Consider the following 12,197-nt stretch of genomic DNA (forward strand, 5'->3'; position numbering starts at 1 on the left):
GATGGATGGATGGATGGATGGATGGATGGATGGATGGATGGATGGATGGAACTCTGTAAAAGTTGCTGAAACAAAGATTGTACACTGCAATAAATTAAATTGCCTTTTTATTTGTGAAACTGAATCAGCCTTGTATATTTTAGAATTATGGCAGATAAACTGTAAAAACGTTCTGAAGTATATTTTGGACTAAGCTTACTTTGAGTATGTGTGTAAAATTGAAATATTTTCATGTAATTCTGGATTCTGCAGAGTAAAAAGCTGCCTGTGACTCTGGGTCTGAGTGTGACGTCTCCAGCAGCTTTTCTTCTTCTTGTTTGTCCTGACTTCACTGAAACTCTACCTCATGGCTCTGGTTCTGTCGCTCCTCTCAGCTTTCTCAGCCTGTGTCAAAAGCAAAGACACTACATCGAGGTGACCTTCACCGCCGCTGAGAAACCCTTCAGTTTAACTGGGCAGAACTGACCGTGCTGATCAACACAGAGTTCATACAGCTACATTATCAAAGTTTAAAACGATCCTGGAAAAGCAGCAGCATGGTGACCTTTACTTTTTGTTTCTTCTTTTGGTGCGAAGCAAAGCCAGTTCTCAGTTTTTCCCACTCGAYAAATGCTTTGTGCTTCTGGTCCCACCCCCCACATCTTGCTCACAGCTGGTCGTCTACTTTTTTAGGGCAGCTCGACTTTTTCACAAAGTGCATCTCCGAGCGCTAACCCTGGAGACCTTTTATGCTTTTCGTTTTCAGTTTTGTGAAGCACTTCTCAGTCAATAGTGCATGCTCTCTGTGAAAGGCCACTGCTGGCGGGGGGTGGGCTGGGGGGGTCAGTGATGGATGCGTCAGTTTTTTTCCCTGACCTGTGTKTAAGACTGTAATCTTGTATAAGAAAAAAATGAAAACTGCACAAATCAAAAAGTCAGAGATCCGACCAGTTTATAAAAGTGGACTGCTGTAAAAATGACCGGGAGCACTAAAAACTGAGCTCATTAAATGATTTTTATACACAGCCTAATGCTTTTCTTCTGCTTTTTTTTCTGGGATATTTCTTGAACTTTTTCTTTTTCTAAATGCCAGTCGTCCACAATATGCAAATATATTAGCTCTGAGCTAATGTGTGCTCAGAACAAGACACCGTACATCACATAAGGCACTAAGTGTGAAAATATTGAATTCATTGTACCTTAATCTGTATTAACAGTCCATTTATTTGATTATTCATTTTCCCACATGTCTCTCTAATCATGCAGTAAAAGCGTCTTTTTRTTATTAATTCTTTGATGTCCTCCTACATAATCTAACAAGTGTTGTTATCCTGTTAAATAAATGCTTTGACTGATAATCCTCAGACAAAACAAGGCAGTTCAGAAGCTGGTGAGCCGTTATCACTTTGTGCGGTTGTTATTCATCCCGTACAAAATTACTGCTCCCTCAGCCTTTTGCGAACACATCATCTTGAGAAAAACCCAAGTGAGGATAATGTGTTCGTAGCTCAACTCTTCCAGGCCGCGCGCGTTCCCAAATATCGTCAAGGCCGTGAAGGAAACGCAATCACATGGTTGAGTTGGCGTCGTATTCACATTCGTTTCTGACAAACTGCTCTTTAAAATGTCACAGCTGCAGAGCTGCTGCGAGCGAGCAGAAATCTTTCCTTGAGGGAGGATTGGGAATATTTTGGTTCGTGGTGTGCTTGAGGCTAAATGTACAAAGCTGCATTTCCAGCACTCTGATCGCCTGGGGACAGACAAAACTAGTTCAAAAGAAACTTGTCCTTTTCTGGGAAATAGATGAAGTTTTTTTTTTTTTTTAATGAAAACATTGCTATGTTAACATATTCTCATTCCAAGATGCATAACTCTGCATAATTCTAAAGAGAACAGAAAAAAGTTCCCTTTTATCCGTAATTAGAACAGAATCCCATTTTAAATAACATTTTATAAGTTATGTAATCTCTCAGCAGAGCCTGTGTTGCAGATTATTAAGATATTTTACAACAACATCAAATTATTTTGTTGTGCAGATAATATTTTAAAAGAAAAGCCTTTATTAGTTTATGAACATAGATGCAATATTATGAGAATCTTCAAAATGATGAATTAAACTGATGTCCTTGGTGGCACATCACTTATAACTACACCTTATTTAACCTTTCTTAATCATTAATAAATGATTTCTTAACATTGAAAACATTATTAATTAAGAATTTTTATTCTTAATAAGCCATACATTAAAAAAGTATGATCACATACCCTTYATGGGTTTGGATCATTGTAAATTAAAGACGTTTAAAAGGTTAATAAACGTGTGTTAATGATTAATTAAAGCTAAATAACTTGTAGTTATTATGAKGTATYATGCTGGTTCTCATCATAAGCAGGTGTTAACCTGACTTCATAGTTTAGGTTCTTGATAACATAATGAAACGCAACATCTACAAGTTGTGTACAGTCCCACTAAAATTGAAAAGTAACGTTTGGATTATGTGCTTTTTGATTAACAGCTGGGAGGACACCRACTAAAACTGACTTTTTTTGAAAAAATGTAAAAAACAAGAAATATAAAGAGCATTTCATATCAGATCACAGATAAAAACAGACAATAACTGGAATGACCCATGATTTTTAACATTTTTAAACACATTTTTTAACATTCCTGTGTTCTCTRCAGAACAAACCTAAAGGACCAGCAACAACCAAAACGATCAGAACTGAAAGTGAGAATCTTCTTTGAAGCAGGTGGATATTTCTTCTTGTGAGAGCAAACTGCAAACTGTCGAATGATAAAACCTAACTTCCCCGTCACACACTCCAAACCTCCAATCGAGGGCATTTTTTTTTACTGTTTGCTAATTGAAAACATCCCATTTGKGATGGATTTCAATTTATAGTTTGCCGTGAAGTAAAGCTGTAAGTGCAAATTTATATGATAATTTTCTGCGGGCTCAAAGAGTAAAAATCTTCTGCGTACTTTGCATCATGCTCGCCCCAGCAGATGAAAAGACAGATGGAAATGAGGTAGGATATTAAAAATGAGCGAGACTGCTGAGAAATCTGAAAGTATGCACTTTTTTAAAATGAAATTGTACCGATCATTGACATAAAAAGTGAGTATTAGTCTGCAGTCCTTTACTTTGATTTATGAGCCATATTTTTACAACACTTTTTCCGGTTTACTATCCTGTTATTTACACCAGAGTCAGTCCAAAGTTTTATGAGGCCCATAAGCAAAATTTGATTTGAGGCTCCAGTTCCTATTATTTCATTATTAGTGCAGCTTCACTAACATCTCCTTGAAATAACTTACATTTAATACATTCTGCAGTGTCATAGTTTACAGAAATTAAAAAATGACACAAACAGGTTAAAAAATTGTCAAAACGAGTGCTGCTTAAGAATAACATCCATTACTTTATGTGAAATAATATATTAGTAAAGTGTCCGTCTGACACAATATGCTTTAATTATTCTGTTCCTTCAGTTAAAAAGCAGAACTCAGCTGTTCATTTTGTTTGTTTGTCCTATTTTTTGACATTTCTGTGAACAGATTTTGTGTTTTGTTGAACATAATCTGCAATAGTTAAATTTAACCACTTCTAAAATATGTCATTAGCTGCAGTTGGAGCTGGARCATTTTGTTTGTTGTTGTGTTTTAAGCAACAATTAAAGTGCTCTTGGAGGACCTCTGCTGTTAGGTGCCACCCAGGCAGCTGCTTACTTAATTTCCATTTTATTCAGACTCGTGTGTAAATACTGCAATGAAAAAAAAAATCAGGAATTCTATTGTTTAAACCCAACAACTGCAGATATGGTAAAGAAACACAGCTAAATAAGACTTGCAGTAACAAAAATGATACAAAAAACGAATAAATAATTATATAAACAGTACAATATATAGTACAATAGTTGGATATTATTTTTTATTTTGAACAAATAAAATAAAATAAAATAAAATAAAACAAAATAAAGGCTGTACATGTGTCTATATAACCTACTTATTCATCTTGTCTTTTAAATCTACATTTTTTCTGCATCAGAACCTAATCAAACAGTGTTGAAAAAATAATAAAAAAAAAACATTATTTCTTGTAAAGTTTCAAACAAGACTCTATAGTTTCGCCTCATTTCTCTCCAGATTGCGATCTTTGGACGCCCTCAGCTGAATAAAGAAATCCATTTTCTTAAAGGATCGTTGTGTCACTGTGCAAAAAACATCAGCTGTTTTGTTCAAATGCTGGCATTGTTTCCATGGTGCCAGCATGTAACGYTGTGTTAAAGAGGCCTTACTTATTGGTGTGTTTTTTCTCTCCATTTTCTCTCTCTATGCTAACAGTTTGAGTGCAAAAGGCAGCAGCGATAGTAATAATTTCCATAGAAACACAGATTTGCTCAGATGGTTTAACTCCAAAAGATTTTCACACTTATATTTCAAAATAACTCGTTCATTTGCAGTGTTTCACTTTAATACCACTGTTGGCAGCACTTTGTGAGGCTTGTTGCAGTGAGAAACCTAAAAAACAGATGACAGTTAATTCTGATAAGGACTTGCTAAAGTTAACTTTAATGGCACGGCAGTGTTTTTWGTAAGAATAAATTTAGAGCTGCAAAAAGATTGATTAAAAATACTCACATATAGCAGGAAAGCTGTATTATTTTGTGTCAATATTTCAAATGATCTACGTTTACGATTGATTTAGCATAACTGTGTGTATACATTTTTATTCATAAATTAATTACTCACCCAAACTGCATCATTCYTGAAGCAGTTTTATCTGAGGAGAGGAGGAAGCTGTGGGATTAAGTGTGTCCAAACTGAGTTCAGCCATGAATTAGGAGGACAAACCTAAATTATTCATGTGCTGACTACCTTTTCATTAATCTCACAGAACTAAAAAGTGCTTTACCTCTGCAGGAGTTAATAATAGAATCCAGTAAAGAGGCAAAAAAAGATGGAAGATAGTTCCAACTTCTGCGGTTCAAAGTAAAACAAGTCACCACRAACACCCGGACCCTTAAAATACAGTAAAGACAAATACTGTTTGTCTCAAAAAAACACAAATATGATAGATTTGTTTGCACCAGCTGAGTGTATTACTACAATTTTGCATCACATATAAAAATAAACTTGTTTAGATGTTATTGGTTTCATGCATTTTCATACGTTGACTGTTTTCGAGCCAGAAAACATTATGCCTTATTAAAGTTTTATCCATGTACAGCATCTTACAACATGAAAACAGCAAAACAAATCAAAAAACAAGTGCAGAAATAACACTTGTAGAATTTTTTGCAACATTAAAATCTCAACGACCTCGATGCTCTGGTGCATGATTGCATTAACCTCTGTACTGCTTGGGAAAGCGAATGCTGTGATTATAAAATCAATGGATGTAATCAATGCACATTCACTGCGCTGCATAATTAGGAACTCCTGCAGCCAAAATCCCTTCTATCATTAGATGTTCTGAGTTATTTTGTTGCTCTCGTTTCTGAAATGTCCTCTCGTGGTTGACGCCCACACTGGAGGGGAATTGATAAAAATTCACTTCAGAGACAGTCTGCGCTCGCTGAAAATCTCAGCGTCCCTGTGGAAAAAGCACGAAGTCAATGTACCATCTTTAAAGACGCAAGTGTTAAAAACAGCTCTGTGGTGTATTGATTACTTTTAGTTCATTCCTTATTGACTGAATTTAAAAAAGAGGGTTATTCAGTGAAGTGTAAAGTGAAAATGAAAAAAAGATTTACTGTAATTAAACATAAAGATCAGGGTGAACTCTAAAGAGTTAGGTCTCATTTTATGCAGATGTCTCCAATAAAACAATAAAAAGTGTAAGAAAAAAGGAGGTTTTCTGCTCATGAGAACACAGACRAAGTGCAAGCAAACAAGTYCTGCTRTAGTTACACTCAAAAACAGAMGTGTTGGATTTATATAAACAAATTATGTCAGCTGGTTCAAAATAGCTCATTTAATTTTACAGTAAATGAAAAAATTGCTTTACATTTAATCAGTTCACTTGAGTAGAAGCAGGTGACATAATCGAACACGTCTGTTTGTTGAGTGTTCTTTTGTAAATTAAAGAGTGCCTCTGAAGAATTTGTCTTTATAGCTCTACGTCTTCAAACCTTTCTCTGCATCTTCAATACAGACGGGACGACCCTAAAGCTATTAGCGTTAATGAGTAAAATCAGTCTAAAATCCTGTCGGAGCATCTCTTGCTGCAGGTAATGTCTCAACAGTAAAATGATTATGTTTCTGTTTATTATATTGGATTTGTGAAGAGGTATAACTGAGGTAAATTTCCATATAGTGCTCAAACTCTGGTTCAAAAAAATACAACATGGCAACAACTACAAAACAAATTTTCAAGAATGGAAGAAGGGACGAAGTGACAATAAGTATCTAACACAGGGCTATTCAACTGGTCACTCGTGGGCCAGATGTGGCCCACGAGTGACCAAAGTTCGGCCCGCCAATTGGTTCATTCATCTCTTAAGCCCAAACCCCCGGTTTTCTACTTTGATTACTCTAAGTTCTTTTAGTTAAACATAGACATGTTTGGTATCTACAGAAATGTCAGAATCTTGGCTAGAGGCCGGTAAAAACAATTTCYATGCACATTCAGGACAGTTAAAATTACAAGCAGTTTAAGATAAAATTATGAAAATGAAAATAAAATTGGTTAAAWTTTTTTTTGACAAGTCATAATAATGATGTCAAAATAATATTTGTGTCAAATAGGGGGCATGCTGTTATTTTTGTTTTTGACATTGTTTAGTTATCACTACTTTTATAGGGTTCTGTATGTTATATCCACGATTAAATACAGCAAAATAAACTATTTCAAAGGTAACAGATCTTTTGTAATACTTGGTTTATTTATGTAATGACTTCAATTGCTGGATGTTCAGCCCCTGAGCTGTTGACCTGCAGTAATGTGGCCCCTGGAGCAGTTGTTGGTTTTGTTGTCATTTAGCAAATAAAGAACACATATATTAGGACATGTGTGTTTTATTCAGACAAAAGCTAGGATTGTGACCGAATCTTCTAAAAGAAAGATACTTTCAGTTTTTCAAATCTTAAGACACCTTGTGTGAACTCAAAACCAGCAACCAGTTAAAAAAAACTACAGTAAGTTAGAATGAATGTTTTTGTCAAATTCACAGTAAACTTACTTACATGCAACTTTTGCTATTGGCTTGTTTTTTGTCTTGTGTTACAAAACAACTTCCATGTTAATCTAGAATACATCGTGGGCATGTCATGGGTGTTGAGCTGACGGTGACATGGTGCTATTACTCAGCCAGACAGATGCAAAATCACAAACATCAGATTGTCTCTTATTCATCATTCATTATGACATCTCGTTTGTCATGCACCACCCCCCCCCCACACACACACACACATGTATTCTCAGTAGATAACAAAGGCACTTAAACTTTGACGCTTGAACAATCGGCGCCTAACAATCTTGCAGAGAAAACTTTTCACATTATGATGACTGAGATTATCTCATAGAGCGAACTGTCTGAAATGTGTCGTTGCTTTACTCGCGCAGATAAAGTTCACCAAAGATGAGTGCAAAGAGAAAAAAAAAACATAATTGTTTTTTTCCTGCTCAGATGTGCTTTTACAAAAAAAAAAAAAAAAAACACAGGAAAGTATAATACGAGCTTACCTCAAGAGCCTAAAATCACATTAATTGCTGTGCTGCTCTTTAGACCCAACTGGATCAAGCTGGTTCTACCTTATTCAGTGAAAGAGCTCTTTACCTCCATTAAGAGCAAAAAAACAAACAAAAAAATAAAAAAAGAAAGAAAAAAGCTGCCTTTGGAGTCATTATGTTTTTGAAACAGCTTGAAAGAATAGTCATGCTCTTTTCATCATTATTCACCATTATTTTTCTTTTCGCACCAGTAAAAGGACTCTTTCTTTACACGTTCGAGATAATGCACGCATAAATTCTGCAGAGCTGCCAGGCTTTGCGGGTGGCGAACAGAACAGGAAGACGCACAACTTCCTTCACCATAAAGACAGAAAACATGGAGGCTCTGTGCATACCAAATGGCACGGCAAATGCTGATGACTAACTGAGCCTCAGACCTGCACCACCTGCTTACTGAGACTCACTGATGCCAACATTACAGAGGAATGGTTTTAAGTAGCACCCTGTAGCTATACTCAGAGACAAACCACCTGATGAATTTAAAGTGATTTTATGCTAATGTTTAAAAAAAGCAACTGGTGCAGAAAAATGTGTTTAATCTATCATAAAAAAGACAAGTGACTCACTCATTCGGTCAATGTTTTGAAGCTAAATTATTAGCGACTCTTTCTGCTGATTATGTTAAAAGTCAGACTGAAACATTTTAGGATCATATTAAGCAGCGGAAGAAATTTGAGCTGTAAAAACTTTGTTTGCATTCAGATTTAATATTCAATAATAGATGTAACTATCATTTAGGGATGCAAACATAAAAAAAGAATAATTGTATTCAGCAGCAGCAAACATAACAGTTAGACCAGAGGACATGTGCAGCGTTTCACAGCTATAGAGAAGGATATCTCCCTCTGGAGTTAGAAGAGATTTATCACACATTCAGCTGCTTCAGGATGTTTTCAGGACCCGGTGCTTTGGCCACATTGCTGCCCATGCAGGCAGTATAGAATCATAATAATAAATATAAAACCGGTTTGTTAGATTCAAAGCAGAACACATTCAAAGTTGAAATTGTGATCATGAGTGCTTAGTTTTAGATTTAAATGTAACTTATTTTCAACTTTTCGTGTTTTTTTTTATATTGGCTGGAAAAAGAGTGTAAAAAAGTGGGCATCCCTTTTAAATAAACACTCGACTAGATGTTTTATTTTCTCAAAATAATTCTGTTAACATCGATGATACTGTACYTTGGAGATATTTGCTTCACACTTGTAAAGAAACGCGTCAAACCTGAATAATAGTCTATTATAATGCAATTTAACGCTAATATTAGTGTATTATAGAACAATTGAARGCAGTTATTTGCCTATACCAGTGGTGTTTTCTGCAGCAGCTCAGCTCTGACTGAAAACGCTGTGAACAGCACACAAAATAAAAAGCTGATTTAATTTTTACTGCAAAACATGATGTCGTACACATAGCACATGGATTACCTGCACTTATTTTGTCTTTATGTTACACATGAACTATAACACGCAACAATGAATTAGTCCAGTAAGATTCAAATGCATTCRACTTCAACCAAATGAAAGGCATGTTTAAGTGAATTAATCATTCAGTTACATATCCCTCAGCGAGTCATTTCTAGAAATTAGCTGCAACAGTGTGACACATGGTGTTTGCCATATGCAAATTTATGTTCCCTCTATCGCGATAGTAAATCACTCCCACGCAGAACAGGAGCGTAGAGCAGGACAAGAGTGGGACGCAAGCCTATCATTTAAAGAATCACTTCTATGATCGCTGCTGGTTTTAAATACCTCTGTTTAATTGCTGTGTCATGACAGAATAATTACTACTGACTGCATAAGCACCGAGGGGAAGCAGCAGGCGGGCAGCACTTTTTGTCTGYTCCGTGGCTCTGCAGGGGCTTGTGGTGACAGGCCGGCAGGAGGATGATGATGAATTAAAATGAACGTGAGAGCCTGAGCAGGTGGGACTTTCAAAGAGGGATAGGTAGTGCTTAAAAGCTCCTTTTAAAAAAAATCCAGCTTTGATTGACACTTTTCTTATTTGAGTGAATGCACTCCTCGCTCCAGTGKGATAGATTTTCCACAAAGATCCTGGCTGGATGTGATTGCATGCTAATCATAACCCTCACTCAGAAAAAAAAATGGGCATTTTTAATAAAACTCCAACGGATGATTGTTGTTAGAGTCCTTTTGTCTCTAATAAATGCCCTGTTATCACATGGGTTTCTAACAAACCCCTGCTACATTAATGAATGCACTGTTAAACCTGCATCCTAAATCTGATTACTGACATTCTGCATTAGCAGCCCTCTTTGCCTCATCACTGATTTCACACAGCTGGCAGCTCTAATAGAGATCAAAAAGTATCTCTTAGAAGACATTTTAGAAAAATGAAAAACTCCCTTCAAGGTACATCTGACTGTGATAAYTCCCATAAAGCAGCATGTTTTTAAATGAGTCCTGGCTGTGATTTCAGCCTCTTCTGCTTGGCTGCCGGTAGCGCACAAGAGCTGGATGTAATTCAGGTGTTAAAAGGAAAAGCTGTAAAAAGCAACAAATATCTGAATAAGGCATCATAAATCAAGCGGGCGCCAAGAATACAAAGTGTCATGTTCGAATTTCTGATCTGTAAACAAGTATTCATTAACGTTTATGAAGAGGAACCACAAGACTATGTTTTTGTCTTTTTGTTGAGGCATCGTTTAAAGTTGAAGCTGCTGAGAAGTAGATGTGTGGGTTTTATWTGAGAAAATTTGTCATATTACTCAAAATATTACTTAATCTGAAAACTCACTTGTTATTTGACTTTAGAATTGATACAGAAAGAGGATTTGTAGAGGATCAAAGATATGAAAAGAATGTTGAAACTCAAAYAGCCTTAACTTACTCTTTGCTGCATCCAAACTGGATTTAGCTTCTCATGAACATGATGGAATGAATAATGAAGACAGGGATTTGGAAAATGACTTTTAAAAACCTAAATATGATCAAAAATAAGGGATTTTGATTTAAAAAAGCATATCAAAAATAAAAGTTTACTTATTCATGCTGCTAYCCCATCTCTTTTTGCATTACAACTATAGACCAGTGTGGATGTAAGAGACATAGAGAGGATGTCTACAAAAATCCTTTTCTAAAGCTTTTTTTTTTTTCTTTTACCTATTGGAAGCATCACACAGCTAATAAAAAAGATACTATGAGATACAGTTTTTCAAAGAATTAAAGAAAAATTCCCCTACTTTAAATACACAGTGATGTGGGTTTGCTACAATGATGCAAGTGCTAAAAACTGCAATATTTCCTTTCATAAAAGATGCTTATGTTTATGAAAATAAAGCAATAAAGTAGTGTCTATTTTGTTTTTTCTAGGACTGAATCAATCCAGCCCATCAGTGACCTTATTTTTGATAAACACTGAAGGAGATAAATGACTGACAGACAGCTGGCGTGGTCTTCAGGAAACTAGAACTGGGTGTAGAGAGAGATTAAAAAAAACACAAAGCAAGGAATGGATCTTTTTGCAAAGGGCTCAAAAGGTTCAATCAAGGCAATTTTCATCTGTGGGTTATTGAAAATCACACATTTACTTGAATTTATATCAGAATATTTTAGTTAAAAATATAAATACTAAAATATCAGACATTTCCACAGCAGATGCTGATTATTTGAGGACTCTGATAATCACTCTAAGGCACTTTTTTCTTGATTTTTGAATATATATTTTCAACAAATTTCAGGCAAATTATGAAGCATTGGACACAGTTTATGTCATTTATGTAAATGAGCTTGATTAAAAAAGGTTTGTGCTTTTAAAACGGGTAGCCATTGTATTGCTTGACTGATCTCAGCAAGGGTTTTTACAAGTATACATGTCAGACAAATAAATGCAAATAAGACACCTTGATTAGAATACAATACACCTCATCAGGAGTCAGTAACAATCTTCAGGCATTTTTTTCCCTCCTGATTATAGGTTCAGAAGGTAGGCATTTGTCYTAAAGATGGTCTCTACTTTTTTTTTTTACAGAGACATAAAATTACAAAAATAACATTTCTGTTGTGGTTACTAACCTTTGTTTTTAGATGATTTCTTGACATATAAAAAACACTTTTGTTCTTTGTTCCTTTAGTTTTTAGATCCAGTTTTTGTACAAACATAACTGATTTGAATGAAAGTTTCAACAAAGTATTACATTTGTAAAACTTGGTGTTATATGTCTTTTAATAATCAATTTTCTTTTTGTGGCTCTTGACAGACTCACTGTAAAAGAAAATTAACTGCGAGCTTATACTCCCCTCTAGTGGATTAAAAATGTATTGATTCTATTGACTGACCAGACTATGAACTGTGTACTGATTTTCCAGTTCTTGCAATACACTTTATGAACACTTATATACTTTTTTTAATACTCAAACACAGCATATGGGATTTACATTATGCAGCAGAAGTGTGTGTGTGTGTGTGTGTGTGTGTGTGTGTGTGTGTGTGTGTGTGTGTGTGTGTGTGTGTGTGTGT

Source organism: Austrofundulus limnaeus, unplaced genomic scaffold (assembly GCF_001266775.1).
Source record: "Austrofundulus limnaeus strain Quisiro unplaced genomic scaffold, Austrofundulus_limnaeus-1.0 Scaffold2, whole genome shotgun sequence".
Taxonomy (NCBI): Eukaryota; Metazoa; Chordata; class Actinopteri; order Cyprinodontiformes; family Rivulidae; genus Austrofundulus; species Austrofundulus limnaeus.